At 42.9% G+C, this 15,430-nt stretch overlaps 1 pseudogene; it reads left to right on the forward strand.

Moving 5' to 3' along the window:
* The first annotated feature begins 9,832 nt into the window (after window positions 1–9,832).
* LOC109391456 (adenylate kinase 2, mitochondrial-like) lies at window positions 9,833–11,076 on the forward strand (annotated as a pseudogene).
* Window positions 11,077–15,430: the final 4,354 nt, after the last annotated feature.

Genomic DNA, 15,430 nt, shown 5'->3' on the forward strand with positions numbered 1-15,430 from the left:
GAGCACAGTCTTCCTGACCCTTCAGGGGCAGCTCAAACGTCACTTCTTCAGAGAAACTTTCCCTGGACTGCAGGTCACAGGACCTTCTGCTATCTACTCTAAAATTTATTGTGTTATTCCCTCATGGCAAACATCACATACACGTGTGTGTGCATATGAGAGACGAAAACTAGGCCAGTGAGATTGGAGAAGAGAAACTAAAGGCTGGCAGCATTAACTCAGGCTGTGGGGTGATGGGGGCCAGAGCAGGCTGGTTTGTCTTTTGATGGAACGTGGTCTTCATCTTCACAGAAAGAAGCACTGAAAGGTTTTCCCCTCATCGGAAAGGGGTGAAGTGACAGGATCCATCTGTGTTTTGAAAGATTCCTCTGGCTGCAATGTAGGGAATGGATTTGAAAAGGGCCTACCAGGTAAGCCCGTTGTAGAATCCAAAGAAACAGAGAAGAGCTTGGCGGGGTGGATGGGGGGACTTGAGGGATGGTGAACACAAATGGTAAGAAGTCACACGCCTCACTAGTCATTTTCCTATTGCTGAACAACCAGGTCCCAGGGATGAAAGGCAGAAAACACAAGCTTATACACATCCATTCACCACATGTATAAGTCTAGCTGATGCAGGAAGTCTGACCTGAGCACCATTAGTCAGCTGCCTCCCTTCTATCATGAAGACCAAGCCTATAATACATATAAATATTTAAATATTGCTTTAATTTGTAGACAGGGCTTTGTGGCTTCTTGCCCCACACTGACTCCCCTATGAAGTAACTGGAGAAGGAATACATGCGTGGGTTTCCCTAAAGAGACACCACTATGGAAAACAGTATGGAGGTGCCTCAAAAAATTAAGAATAGAATTACCATATGACCCAGCAATCTCTCTTCTGGGCATCTACCCAAAAAAATTTAAAACATTTATTCATAAAGGTATATATGCCCCAATGTTCACTGCAGCATTATTCATGGTGGCCAAGAAATGGAAAGAACCAAAGTGTCCTTTGATGGATGACTGGATAAAAATGATGCGGTACACATACACAATGGAATACTACTCAGCCATAAGAAGATGAAACACTGCCATTTGCAACAACATGGATGGATCTTGAGAATATCATGCTAAGCGAAATAAGTCAGACAGAAAAAGTCAAGAGCCATATAATTTCACTCATGTGTGGGACATAAAACCGAAACCAACAAATGAACAAACAAGACAAACAAACAAATACTCACCAGAGGGACAAAGGGGTGGGGGAGAAGAAGAAAAGGGTGAAAGGGGTCAAATAAATGGTGATGGAAGGAGAACTGACTCTGGGTGGTGAGCACACGATGCAATATACAGAAGATGTACTATACAATGGTGCACTTGAAACTTATATAATTGTATTAACAAATGTTACCCCAATACATTTAATAAAGTTAGCAAGAGAGAGAAGTTTAGATTTGTCTAAGGTTACAAAAGTAGAGGTAGCAGGGATCATCACTTCCATCATCTACCAGGACAACCAATATTTATGCAAAGCAAAGTGCTAGACACTAAACCAATCTCATGTGCCCTCAAGGTGCCACTTGATGACTCTGCCTTCCTAAGATCTTTTCCCTTGCGTGGCAAGGGGAGTAGTGATGTAGACGCTTTGCAAGCCAGGCTGGCCAACCTTGGAGTCAATGGTCACAGTAGTCAGAGCACCTTTACCATTAAATTCAAGCTGTGTGAAGTTCCCTCCCAGACTGGAACTGGACAGAGAAATGGGGCAGGCTGCACGGTGTGGCACTGGGGGACAGCACCCAAAAAAAGACTCTGAAGCATCTTTCACCTATCAGAGGAACCAGGGCGATGGGTAAAAATTGGGTCTGAAGCAAAGGGACCATAAACAGAGTTACCAAGGGGGAATAAGTCAATTTAATAGGATAGAAAAGAAGCATCTTGAAAAGATTCCCTCAGGGTCTGGCAAAGAGAAGCAGAGCCTGCCTGGGAGTATGGAGAGAGCTGTTAAAGCAACTCACTTGGATACAAATAGGGTATACAGTAATGGCCTTACATTTTATGGAATAGAAGTGGTAGAGAGCGGCAAACATGGGGGTTGGGATTTAAAGGCATGCACTATAGGTAGAATATTTGTAATCATTTATTTAAAGAGCTTTTACTAAGTACCTCCATGCACGTAAAACAACAGGCAGCCACACAAGATTGCCACATAAATGGACTGAAAAGATTATAGGCTGGTGCAGTTGGAGGTGGCTTTTGATACATACATAACTTGTAATGAAGTGTTATGCCTAATTAGAAGAATGACATGTGTATAATTTCTTTGTTAATGATACTGCTACAGATGGCAATTTTGAGCTAAGTATATACCTTTAAGAGTTTTCTCCCATGGTTTTGAAGTAGATTATCTTCTTGGCCATCAACTGACCCTGCTATGAGTTTCAACAAGTGACTCAAGTCAGGAGGCTCACCTTTATGATGAACATTTTGAAAATGATAAATGAAATAAAAACATTTGAGCCCAAAAGATCTTCCTAGATCTTTTTCTTTTGCAGCTATTCGTACTGTTCTTTGGAGGGTAGATTGCTTTCCTGAACTATTGAAAATTGACCTGAATTAGTGGGCAGAAAGAGAGAAACTAACTCGTCTTGCATAGCCAAGCAGATGTTGTATAGACTTTTCACTGAACGAAAATAAATTGATCTCTGGGGCTTTTATAAACCTTGCATGAGTACGGCAGAATGCATTTGGGTCACCAAGAAATTTCAGGGTGGCAGTGTTGTTTAGATAAAACTATGGTTCCCTTTTTGCTCATATGTTTACAATTTCTTTGTCTGAACAGAAAAGAGGAAGTATTACAATGTGATTACGTTTCCTTCAATAATGACATGGCAAAATGTGTGAAGTCTGACAGGAACAGCACACAATTACAAATGATTCATGAAACTTCTTGAAGAAAGGCTTCTGGGAAGAAAAGTGAAGACTGGTCAAAACTGGGCTTTTCAGTGCAGTTTGGTTGGTTCACATTTGTGAAATATATAATGATACACTCACTAACAGGGATTGGCTTGAGGTGAAGTTGTTTATTTCATGAGGACAACAACCTACCAAAATATCTAACCATAGCTGTAAAAATCAATACAGTTGCCATAGAGCTGATGAATCCGAAACACTGGAGTATTTTTATTGTCCAGGAAAATACTCTACTTCTGCGGCCTATCTTCAGAAACTTCCTTGAGAGGGAGACCTAAGAACACCAAGCTTCTACCTTCCTGTGTTATTGCCACAGAGATGTGGCACATTGTAGGCAAAAAGGACAGACTCAGTAGTCTGAGTTCTACAAAATGCCCTTTTTAGGCTTCTCTGCAGTAACCAGACATTCATTTTCAACATTTAAATGAGCCTTTCTGGAGATAGACTACACCTGATTAGGTGATGGCTGGGAAGATTAATGGTAACTTACAGGGCATTTTGATCCTTCTCCCTCCCGAAAGTTATACTCAATTTTCTAAATCAATAACAAGCACATTTCTACCTCTAGAGGATTTCACTATCCTTATGTGTTAGTATGGCTGCATAACAAATTACCCTAAAACGTGGTGGCTTGAAGCACAACAATCATGCGTTATATTCTGTGTTATTGCTTACTGTATTCTATGGTCAAACATCAAACCAGGCATGGAACAGATGGCTGATTTCTGATCTACAATGCCCAGAGCATCAACTGGAAGGCTACAAGGCTGGGGCTGGAGTCATCTGAAGGATTATCCACTCACATGATATGATAGCTGTTGATGCTTGCTCATGGCTGGGGGCTAGCTGGGGCTGTCAGCGAGAATGTCCTCAATAGACCCCATTATGTAGGCTGGGCTTCCCCACAACATGGTGGCTGAGATCTAAGGCCAAGTATCCCAAGAGAGAGGGAGAAAGAGGTGAAGGTTGCATCCTTTTTATGACCTAACCTTCAAAGTCACGTATCTTATGGCTCACTCCCAAACTCCAGTGCTTAGGACAGTCACAAGCCTACCCAGAGTCAAAGGGAGGGAACATAGAGCTTACCTCTCTGAGGCGTCAGTCTCATTGTAAGAAAAACAACAGGATCGGATAAATATAGAGGGGCAGGCATCTTGGGAAAATACAACCTGCTTCCCTCTGCTTCTAGAAAGGTATTGGAGATTCATCCCGTGATTTAAATTTTAATACATTTTATTATAAATATAGTATCTGCTCATGCAGAAAATATAGAAAACTATAAATGCAGTCCAAATTAGCCACAGTTAAAGAGGATTAAAGTTTTCAAGGAGTCACATATACTATTTTCCCCCGTGGCTTCTTCCATTGCTTTCTCTCCCCAACTTGGAATGAAAAACTTGAAAGAGTAGGTCAAAGAACACGCAATTACACTCCACGTAGGTTCAGTAAATATTTACATTTTGCAATATTTGCTTTTTTTTTTCTTACTGAATCAACAGAAAGTTATTTTCAGGTATCATGATACTGCCTCTAAATATTGCTATTGCAAGGTACATTTCCTAAGAATAAAGACATTGTCCTAAATAATCACAACACCATTATCATCTGAGAAAAACATGAGTTTCATAATAGTATCTAATACCCATTCTATATTAAAATGTCTCCAATTGTTTCATGGCCATCTTTTATAGCTTTTTCTTCTTTTTTTAAAATCAGGATCTAATGTGGGGTACTTGGACTAGTTTGTGACCTGGCTTCTGTGCCTCAGTACTCAAGTCTGTCAAATAAGGACTCAGTGACAAGATCCCTGTCTATCCGTGGAGCTGTTGTGAGCATCACATTCATTTACTTCAGCTGATACTTATTGAACACCTACTATGTGTTCCAGAAGACAGTACTGTTCTCATAGAACTTATACTCTAGACAGATAATAGAAAAGAATGGGCTTTGAAAGTTAACAGTGCTATGTAAATACATGGAATTAGCATTTTGTGTTAAAGGACTGAAGCAAATCTTGAAAAAACACCCCTCTACACAAAATAAAATTGATTTGGATTAAAACTAAATTATTCCTGTTTTGTAAAGGTGTTTGGCAAACTCGATGAAGCAGTACTGAACAGAATGACATTTTTGGAGTATAGCATATATCAAAATACTGTATAAAGAGGGTCTTCTGCTTCTAATTAAATTAAATTATGCATGTGCATTTTGTCACATAATACAGGCAGGCCTTGGAGATACTGTGGGTTGGGTTCCAGGCCCACCACAAGAAAGCGAGTGGTAATCTTTTTGCTGGTGGAGGGTCTTGCCTTCAATTTGTAAAATGCGCAACATCTGTGAAGCACAATAAAACAAGGTGTGCCTGTTTTGGCTCATTTTGACTTTCTCAGTTATTATTTTTCTAAACACCTAATAAGCAAGAAGCCCACACTAGAATACAGAGATGGTGAGACTCACAGAAGTTAGAGCTGGAAGGGGCCTCAGAGGTCATCTTATCCAAATTCCACATTTTTACAGATGACCTCATCAGTGATCATTTCAGAGGCATTTTCATGAAACTTAAAGCTCTAGACACACGTGGTTTCCACATGGAGAAGCCCGCTCTCGAAATCCTGCACATTAGATCAGAACCTCATGTTACCCTGATCTTTATTCGTCATCTCGGCTTTCTTGACCTGACTGTTTTGACTGTCCTGTGAGAGCTGAAGTAGTAAGATAGCCTTTGTGTCATGGTGATCGCCAGCCTGGAGATCAATCTCACGCCAGAGAGAAGGGGAGCGAATCTTCTCCAGCAATACGGGCTGAACATAGCAAAGCTAAAATGTAGATCGTTTTTGAGTCTTTCCCCTGGAACAGCTGACAGGCACTGCCTGTACCTGTCCTTTGCTTTAGGCTGCTGGGTGGTGTGTTTGAGGAGTGTACGCCAACAGTTGGGGGGTTTGTTCTCCCTGTTGAACAGAGCTGTTGGATCTCAGGGAAATTCGGGACAAACTCCTTCTGTTAGTGTAGGGCTAGCCTGACTGGCAAGGGGGCCTGGCCAGCTGAGGACAAATTGAAGTCATTTGTTCATTCATGTGCTGGTGTGCCTGTGTTCAGGAACAGCTGTTCTAAGGATGGCAGAATGGAGGACTTCAGGGTTTATGATAATGCTGAATGGCTAGCCTCTTGGGACTTCTGAGGGTCTTAGCAGAGCCCCATGTGCTACACTTACCCTGAGCTTGAAATTTCTTTGTTTTCATTACTGAGGATAGTCTGTAGGCTTTCTTAAAATAAAACATCAGCATGTAGGTCCAGATTTACAATGTTGATGAAGTTTTAGAACTCATCAATGAATAAAACAATAGCTAGCAGTGTCACAGTAACCCATTTGAAAAGACTGGAATCTGCCATGTTCTCTTTGCCTCTCTCCAAAAGCCTGAGGTTGGAGCAAATGAGAAGGAAACATTTAGTGCAGTGGAGCAAACCCAGTATTGAACCCAAATTCTAGGAATGTAATAAAACCTGGCTATTGGGAACCCTTGGAGAATGGTGGTGGGGACACCCTTTTTAAAGTGTGGCCCAGCATGGTCAAATCCTTCTCCTAGATTTTCTTCAGCAGGGCAGAGAAGCATAATAATTCCAAAAAGGAGTTACTGAATACTGTGGGAAGACAAAGGTGAATTGGACATAGAGAATAAAAGAAACGTAACATCACTTATTCAATCATTCATTCAACAAATATTCACTGAGTACCTAATTAATATATGCCAGAGACACAAATGAACAGCGAACAAAACTTCAGAAAACGCTTGTCCTTCTTAGTACCCTTTGTCTGATTGAAAAGGCAAAAACGACTTGCACTATATAGGGAGCTACAAAAGGAGAATTTTTTTTTTAATTGCCTGTGCAAAATACAGGGGATGAAAACAAAATCGGTGTAATTTTACCTGTGGTCCTGGTTCTCATGAAGCTTCCATTCTAGGGGTGCTTGGGGTAGTTCTTGGGGACCTAGACAGTAAACAAACAAAGATAAATATGTCAGCTGGCTGTGCGGAAAAAGCAGGTAAGAGGATAAAGAGTGAGGGAGGGAAGCATGCACTTCAGGTGGGTGCTCAGGGAAAGCCTCTCTGATGAGGCCTGTGGACCTCCTTCCACCCCTTTCTAGTCCCAGAGGGCTGGCTCGACCTTGCAGGCACCTGGCTGACCAGATCCCACCTCCCCCACGTGAAGGATCCTCCACCTAGAAGCTGATTATGTGGACAACATGGATCCTTGCAGTTAAGGACCGGTCCTTCTCTGTGGTTGACCTGCGACTTGCCTCTGAGTTCCATTTTCTGGTCTTGGAGCCTATCAGTTTCCTGGGCTGGCGTAACAAATGACCAACTGGGTAGCTTAAAACACCAGGAACATAATCTCGCACCGTCCTGGAGGCTAGAAGTCTGAATTTAAGGCATTAACAGGGCCATGCGTCTCCCAAAACCTCTAATCGAAGATCCTTCCTTGTCTCTTATAATTTCTGGTGGTCCTTTGCTTGTGGAAGCCTAACTCCAATCTCTGCCTCTGTCTTCACGTGGCACCTTCTTTCTTTGTCTCTGGTTCTGTGTCTCTCTTCCTCTAAGGACTTCTTATTAAGGGCCCTCCCTACTCCAGTATGAAAAGTTAATTACATCTGCGTGACCCTGTTTCCAAATAAGGTCACATTCTGAAGCACTGGGCTTAGGACTCAACATATCTTTTAGGGAGGACATGATTCAACCCACAGCAAAGACCAAGAGTTCAGCCAATTGTTTCCAAAACAAGTGACTGAGCCAGGGTGTTTTAGTGTCTTGAAGGCCAACTGTATGAGAAGACTTTGTGTGAAAAACACAATGTTCCTACAATGTGAATTGCACCCATTCTGTAACAGGATGACTAGGTCAAACTTGGTTTATTACTAACCATATATTGTTCGGTAGTAAACAAGGGGATATGGATTTGAAGAAACTAAGGTCATCTTCTTAAATTTGAAGTGATCATAGCTAATACTTTTTGAGCACTTGCTAGATGCCACCTACTGTTCTAAAGTATTTTATACATGTTAAGTCATTTAATTTCCATAATAACCCTACAAGATAAAAACTATTGTCTTCTTGTATTGTGGAAGCGAAGAAGCAGAGGCATGGAGTAGCTAAGTAATGTTCCAAATGTTACTCAACTTGCAAGTGACAGAGCCATTTGAGCAATAAAATGTCTGCGACCTTTGCAAATCCCTGTGACTTTTACCTGTTTCTGTAGTTGAAGCATTATTTTAAAAGGATTATGTGTCATTGCAAAGGGTAGCAAATCTGAATCTCTTCAATAACTATTTTTAAACCATTCAAGGGACCATCTCAGTTGTATATTCAAACATTGCCTTTGATTAGAAGCAAACACCAGTTTTGTGTTTCTCCTCAAAGATCACAATAAGGAAATTATGCAAAAGCAGGAGGCAACTGGATAAAAATGGTGAGTCATACTGTCCTCTTAATATAAAGAGCCTTTCATGTTGAGTCATGCCAACAGCTTATTCACTCATGTGGCTTCCGGTCTAATCCATAACTTTAGTACAATAAGTTCTTGGGGCTTTTGTTTTGGTTTTTTTTTTGTAAAATAGGGAACACAGCCACTTAAAAAATAAAACAGAAATGCCATCTCTTCTTCTGGCACGCGTTAAATAAATATTACTTGAACAATAAATTCTGAAGCTGAATTGCTTAGAATTCCCTATACATTTAACTGTTGTGAAATGTGCCTTTTATACATTTATATTAATAGACACATACACAATTAGTAATATATAATTGATGGTTATATTATATAACAGAGTAGTAATTAGTCTTTTCTATGTGTTTGCAATGTGGAAGATACCAAAAGTCACAGTGACCACAAACTCTGTAGCAAGAAGGCCAGGGGAGGTGAGGGACCTTTGAGGAGGGGGAAGGGTCAGTCACTTTGAGGAACATGCCAGAATTAGAACATTCAGCTCAAGAAGGAAGGAGAGCCCATGGTTCAAGAGAGAGAACTCTTTAGGAGACACTAGTCCCTACTTCCAATATAACTAGATTGAGCCAAAGTTCAAATTGACTTGCTTCTCACAGAATTCATTTAAAGGAAATACAGTAAAACCTTGGATTGCGAGTAACTTGGTTTGCGAGTGTTCCGCAAGACGAGCAGACATTTTTAATACATTTTAACTTGGTAAACGAGCGATGTATTGCAATACGAGTATGTTTCTGGAACGAATTATGCTCGCAAACCAAGGTATTACTGTACCATTATACAGTATTCCTATTTTCATTTTTATCAGCGGGTTCCTTCTTCATTACTCTTATCTTTATTTCCTGGAGGTTTGGAGTTGCTGTTCCCTATAGCAAACTTTTACATTTGGTTGCTGTTCCCCTAAACCCCATGCTAATATTCTCTGAAGTGTCCTCAAAACTGGTGAAGAGGAAGGAAGAAAACTAATATTTCTTGGCCACCTACTATGCGTTTGGCATTGTGTTAGGTGTTTTACATAAGGTATATAAGCTAGTTCTCGTAACAACTCTATGAGGTAAACACTATTATTACAACAATTTACAGAGGAGGAAATAGATGCTTAGAGAGGCAAGGCTGGGAGTCTTCTGAATGTTGAGGTGAATGGCAGCGTGTGAAACCTTCAGCCTCTTGCCTGTCTTCTCTTCTGTGAGACTGTTGGTGGCTTTATTCTTGCTGGAAAAGTCCATGCTAAATTGTGCAACTCAGACAGACAAAAATAACAACCAATAACTATTGTACACCTACGTAGCTAGTTAGGCACTTTGCGTGCATCACCATGATCCCTGTAAGAACAGCCCAAGGAGAGGTGTACTGGCCGGCTGAACAGTGAGAGGCTTCGGCGGCCATGGTTCCCAAAGTGCCCGCGTCCGAACCGGCCCCAGAATGTCCTAAAGGCATCTGGGCCATGCTGCTGGGGCCGCCCAGGGCTGGCAAGGGTACCCAGGCACCCAAGTTGGCCAGAAACTTCTGTGTCTGCCATTTGGCTACTGGGGACATGCTGAGGGCCATGGTGGCTTCTGGCTCAGAGATGGGAAAAAAGCTGAAGGCGACTATGGCGGCGGGGAAACTAAGGAGCAATGAAATTGTAATGGAGCTCGTTGAGAATTTGGACACCCCTCCATGCAAAAATGGTTTTCTTCTAGATGGCTTCCCTCAGACTGTGAGGCAGGCAGAAATGCTTGATGACCTCATGGAGAAGGGAAAAGAGAAGCTTCATTCTGTGATTGAATTCTGCATCCCAGACTCTCTGCTGATCTGAAGAATCACAGGAAGGCTGATTCACCCCCTGGGTGGCCGTTCCTACCACGAGGAGTTCAAAGAAGCCCAGGAAAGATGACATCACTGGGGGACCCTTGATCCGCAGATCAGATGATAATGAGAAGGCCTTGAAAATCCGCCTGGAGGGCCGGCTGAGTGGTGTGTTGGTTAAGAGCTGGCTTGGGATGCCAGAGGACCCCGGTTCGGATCCCACATATGAGGGCCAGTGACACTGCCCTCTACAGCTAAGATGCTGAACAACAGCTCAACCTGGAGCTGGGCTGCCGTGAGTCCCTGGGGACGGCGTAGGCTGCAGCCCCTGTGGCAGTGGGTTGCCATGGGCTACCATGTGTGGCCAGCAGCCAGCGTGAGCGGCCAGCAGCCGCCGTGAGCGGCCGTCCAGAAGCCGGTGACTGATCTGCCTCACCTGGCAAGAGCGCAACGATGGTGCCAACTTGGGCCAGTGAAGCAACGTCCTCCACAACTAGACTGAAGAACCAAAGGACAGCAACTTCTCTGTTCCCCTTCCCCCAATTCTCCAGCGCTGTTCCTATCCCTCAATTCCCCAATAAAAATCTTTAAAAAAAAAGGAAAGAAAATCCTTCTGGAGGCGTACCACACTCAAACTACCCCGCTGGTGGAGTTCTACAGGAAATGGGGCATTCATTCTGCCGTGGATGCATCCCAGACCCCTTCTGTCGTGTTTGCGAGCATCCTAGCAGCCTTCTCCAAAGCCACATCCTAGTAACAGAAGGCCAGGCGAGACTGCACCACTGCTCATCACCCTGCCGCGTCATCCTGCTCTTAGGCGCTGGGCAGAGCGGAGGGGCGGTCAGGCTAAAGGAGGGGGAGGGCAGAGTGGCGAGGGGCTCAAGAAAAATACTGGACGAGCAGCAGTGTTGTAGTGAGGCAATTTCTTCTACATATAGAAGGAGTCTTATAAAGTATAAGTAATTAATTTTTTAAAAACACTGATTGGAGGGTATAAGTAGAATTAGGGAGGTGCAGAAGTATTTCTAAGAAATCAAGTTTTCATTTACTCTGGACTATTGACAGTATTTTTTAAAGCCAGTGCCCTAAGTCCTCAGCTTTTATCTCACAACCTCATGGGTTGCCAGCCCAGGAATGTAGGAAATCACACTGTTGTCCTGTCTGTCCTATAACTTGGGACAGGGAGGGTTTCACTTCTGACACTGCTTCCCCACACCATGAGATCAAATGATCATCTCTCATTTGAAAGAGACCTGGGGTGTGCTCCTGGGGGCAGTGGCTCAGCAAACCAAGTTTACGGGAGTCATGGGGAGGGCGGGGCAGGCCGGTCTCACTCCCTTCCCTTCTTGCCATTGAGTTACCCGTCCACCTGCTCTCATGGGTAAGCTTTCAGCAACCAGCCAATGTGTGCCACAATCCTGCGCTCTTGCCTTCTTCCAACCACGATGTGTGAAGGGACTCTTGAAATAAATGAGCAAGTGTCCTAAGCAACATCAGGGACCAAAGATTGTCCTTCCCATCCTGAAATCCTGTGACCAGGGTCCCTCGACAGCACTGTGATGTATTATTTTCAATGAGGTGCCTTTCTTAACTGACCAAATGCTGCCTTGTTTGGCCCCTAAATCAATAAAGTATGTAAAAGTTTGTGAAAAACAAAACAAAAACTAAAACAAACAAACAAGCAAAACAACAGCCCTATGGAATTGTTTCCAATCTTATGCTAAGGAGCCCCAGCTTCCTTCATTGAGCAAGCTTTCCTTTGAAAGAAACAGTCAATGTGCTCAGTGGCACAGATGATTTTACATTCTGGTACCAGTCCCTTTCTCCTTGAAGACTTGTCCAGACAGTTTTAAGATCCCACGTGGAGTAGCACTGGTTTAGAAAGGTCGAGTAAGTCACTTGTGATCTCACGGGTAATGAGGGGTGGAGGAGGTAGGATTCCTATCCAGGTCAGACTGTGCACTTTCCCAATACCACACTGCCTTCCCAGTATTCAAGGAATAGGTGATGGCTTCAGCAAACAACTTTGTACAATGTTGTCCCTCCACCGTGCTCTCTCTCATTCCTTACCATCATTTGACAGTACATATGTTATAATAGAAAACCAATGGCTATTGTACATGCTCTATTAGAAGTGTAGAAGAGTGTGTGATATTGGTGCATGGAGGTTGGAGCAAAGTATCTAAAATCAGATTGCCCTCTGAGAATAAACCAAATGAAATCCACACACCTCATGGATAAACTTGAGCATCTGGGAGAGTGAATCAAGAGACTGTGTGAACAAATGTTTCATTGACCGGTATGGAAACACCCAATACACCACTCACAGTGACCTAGAAACAATTTCAGGGAGACAAGCCTGATTAGAGTTTCACCAGCAGAAAACCAATGTGTTGTCCTGGGCTCTGTCTGCACGGACCTTGTACTCAGACTGGCAGTGACCTTGTACTCAGATTGGAAGTGACGAACCTCGTGTAGAAAAGGAATGTGGGGGCCCATACTTGGTCGTGTTTATCCAGCACAGGCTGTCCTCTGTTGTGGGGCAACTGTGAATCATTGGGCTTCCCAGGCCTGAGTGAAATATCTCTCAAAACAATTCTCCCTTTTAAACTTTGATTTCATGTTCAGCAAGCAATCTTTTGCTTATTCAGCTTCCCAGATACCTCACTGTCAGAAAAACAGGGTGCTCTGAATAGGAGTTACAGGGGATCTTAGTGAAGGCAAGGAAATTCCACTATCGTAAGTCAATGAATTATCATTTGGGTTTGTATATAAACTTATCAATATGGTTCCTACAAGTCAGTCTTCTTGAGACAGATGAGTTCTAGGAGTCCTGGCATGGCCAAGTTTCTGGACCACCAGGGCCAAGACTATAGCTAGGTTCACGGTGCTGTCACCCTGAGAGGGCCTGCAGGGCCTGCTAGCTAGGTGCCATCTCTCATCACCCCTCCTTTCACCCTTCACAAACAAGCACAGGTTGGCTATATAAATGCCAGGGAATAAGTCAAGGTCCAAGGGGGTAAGAAAACTTTGCAGAAGGCTAAAAGTGAAGAAGGAATCAGATGGCATAAGAATTGAGAATATAATGGGAACCACGTAATTTGGAAAAGGGACAAAACGAAAGAACAAGCTTTGGAAGAAAATGAAAGTAAAACCTTGCTGTAGAAAGACAGCAGGAAAATGGGCCCAGAAAAAAATCAGGAAGCAATCAGTGTGGTCAACATGAAAAATCCTAAGCTGGGAAGTGGAGAACAGAGGGGAATCAAAAGGTAGAAATGCAGTGACCTGAAGATGCTGGCCGGGGCTGTCATCAGGTGGGAAGGGTTTAGCATTTTCATTGCTCAGTCTTTCAGGAGAAAGACAACGAGTTGCAACAAAACAGGTAAATACACTCATATTTATGGAACTATTGCACAGCTTTAAATTGTCATCGTTTTTGTTGCCTAAAACTTCTCAGGGCACTACCAATTTGAAATGGCAGTAGACTTTGGGAAGGCTTCTCTAACTGAAACAAGTCTGTCAGAAACTGTCAAGCACCCCCGCACCCACCACACCCGGAGAGTCAGAACTGGGAGCTGCTTTGAAGAGAGTCGGGCAGAAGTTCTGGCTCCGCCTGGACAATGTTCAGGTTGCCTGTTTGGAGGTACATCGCTACCAGGTCCAATCCAGCTGCATCAATGTGAGTTGTAAATTAAAACACATCCCTCACAGAATCTATTTCTAATTGATATTAAAGGGAGAGTCCCCCATGTTTATCTTTAATACCTCTTTATCTTTTTTTTTTCTGTTTTGGTCTCCTAACTCCATGAATGGAAGAGAAAGTGTAATCATTCATTCAAAAAATAAAAGTGAATACCTACTAGATGCTAAGTACTTTGCTGAGTGTTATGGAAGAAAAGATGACAAAGACACTGTTTCTGCCTTAACGAAATTCACAATGTAGTCAGGAAGGTAACTTATAAAAAGTAACCAGACCACAGTGTAATAGATGCTGTAATGGATCCTTCAACCCTTTCTTATTTCAAGGTAGCAGGGTTCGCAACTCTGTGCAAATAGCAGCATTGTCATTAACTTCCTTTGTCTGAAGTGTCCCTTCTACTAACTTGTTGCCAAACATCAGATAATTTTGACATACATTTCTTTTTTCTGGTTCATTAAGCTGAAAATGTTTTGTTTCTCTTTCATATCTCCACTGTGTATTGTTTCCTAATTATCCATGTTGATGTTTTAAAGTGGGAAGAAGAATAGATTTTATTTATTTTATTTGCAGTTGTGTCATAAAGGGTAATTTATTTTTTTCTAGTTAAAGAAAATGAGAGACAGGGACTTAGGAACCCTAGGGAGTGGTTTATCTAGGTTTGCCAAAACTAAATAGGACTTTGAGCAAACACCTTATTAAAACAAACTGGATTAGGGGATTTCTAAGGGCCCTCTGACTGCGATAATCTATGACTTACACACAAAATTAGATATTAGATGGGTTAACATTAAAAATTGATGACCAGCAACTTAAAAGAAAAACCTTTTTTTCCCCCTAAGATTTTATTGGGGGATTGGGGGAGGGGAACAGACAAGTTGCTGTCCTTTTGTTCTTCAGTCTAGTTGTGGAGGACGTCGTTTTTCACTGGTCCATGTTGGTATTATCATTGCGCTCTTCTCGGGTGAGGCAATCGCTCACCAGCCATTGGACAGCTGTTCACTGTGGCTCATGGCAGCTCATGAAAGCTCATGCCCACTGCCGACCAGCCCCACTGCAGCCGTCAACTCAGGGCAGCCCAGCTCTAGGTCGAGCTGTTGTTCACCATCTTAGCTGTAGAGGGCGCAGTGTCACTGGCCCGCCTGTGGGATCCAAACCAGGGCCCTGCTGTTCAGAGCTGGCGTTCCCAAGCCAACTCTTAACCAACTGCGCCACTCGGCTGGCCCATGAATTCAGTGTTTTTTATGTTTCAACACGCTGCTTCCAAAAGTGTTTCGCATATTCCAGGGAATTCTTAGGAGAATTTTCTTCTGCTTTAAACCACATGTTGGATGGGGGTGACCTTACTGTGTGTGTTAAGGCTGATCTAGAATGGGATGCAGCTCACTCAGGCCTTTCCTGGCCTGTGGGCCTCTAATGGTCTGGGGCAGGAGTGGGCAAACTGCAGCTCACGAGCCACATTAGGCTTTTTGGGTACTTTCCATCTCAAAAGTTTGC

The sequence above is a fragment of the Hipposideros armiger genome, unplaced genomic scaffold (genome assembly GCF_001890085.2).
Source record: "Hipposideros armiger isolate ML-2016 unplaced genomic scaffold, ASM189008v1 scaffold_293, whole genome shotgun sequence".
In the NCBI taxonomy this organism is placed as follows: domain Eukaryota; kingdom Metazoa; phylum Chordata; class Mammalia; order Chiroptera; family Hipposideridae; genus Hipposideros; species Hipposideros armiger.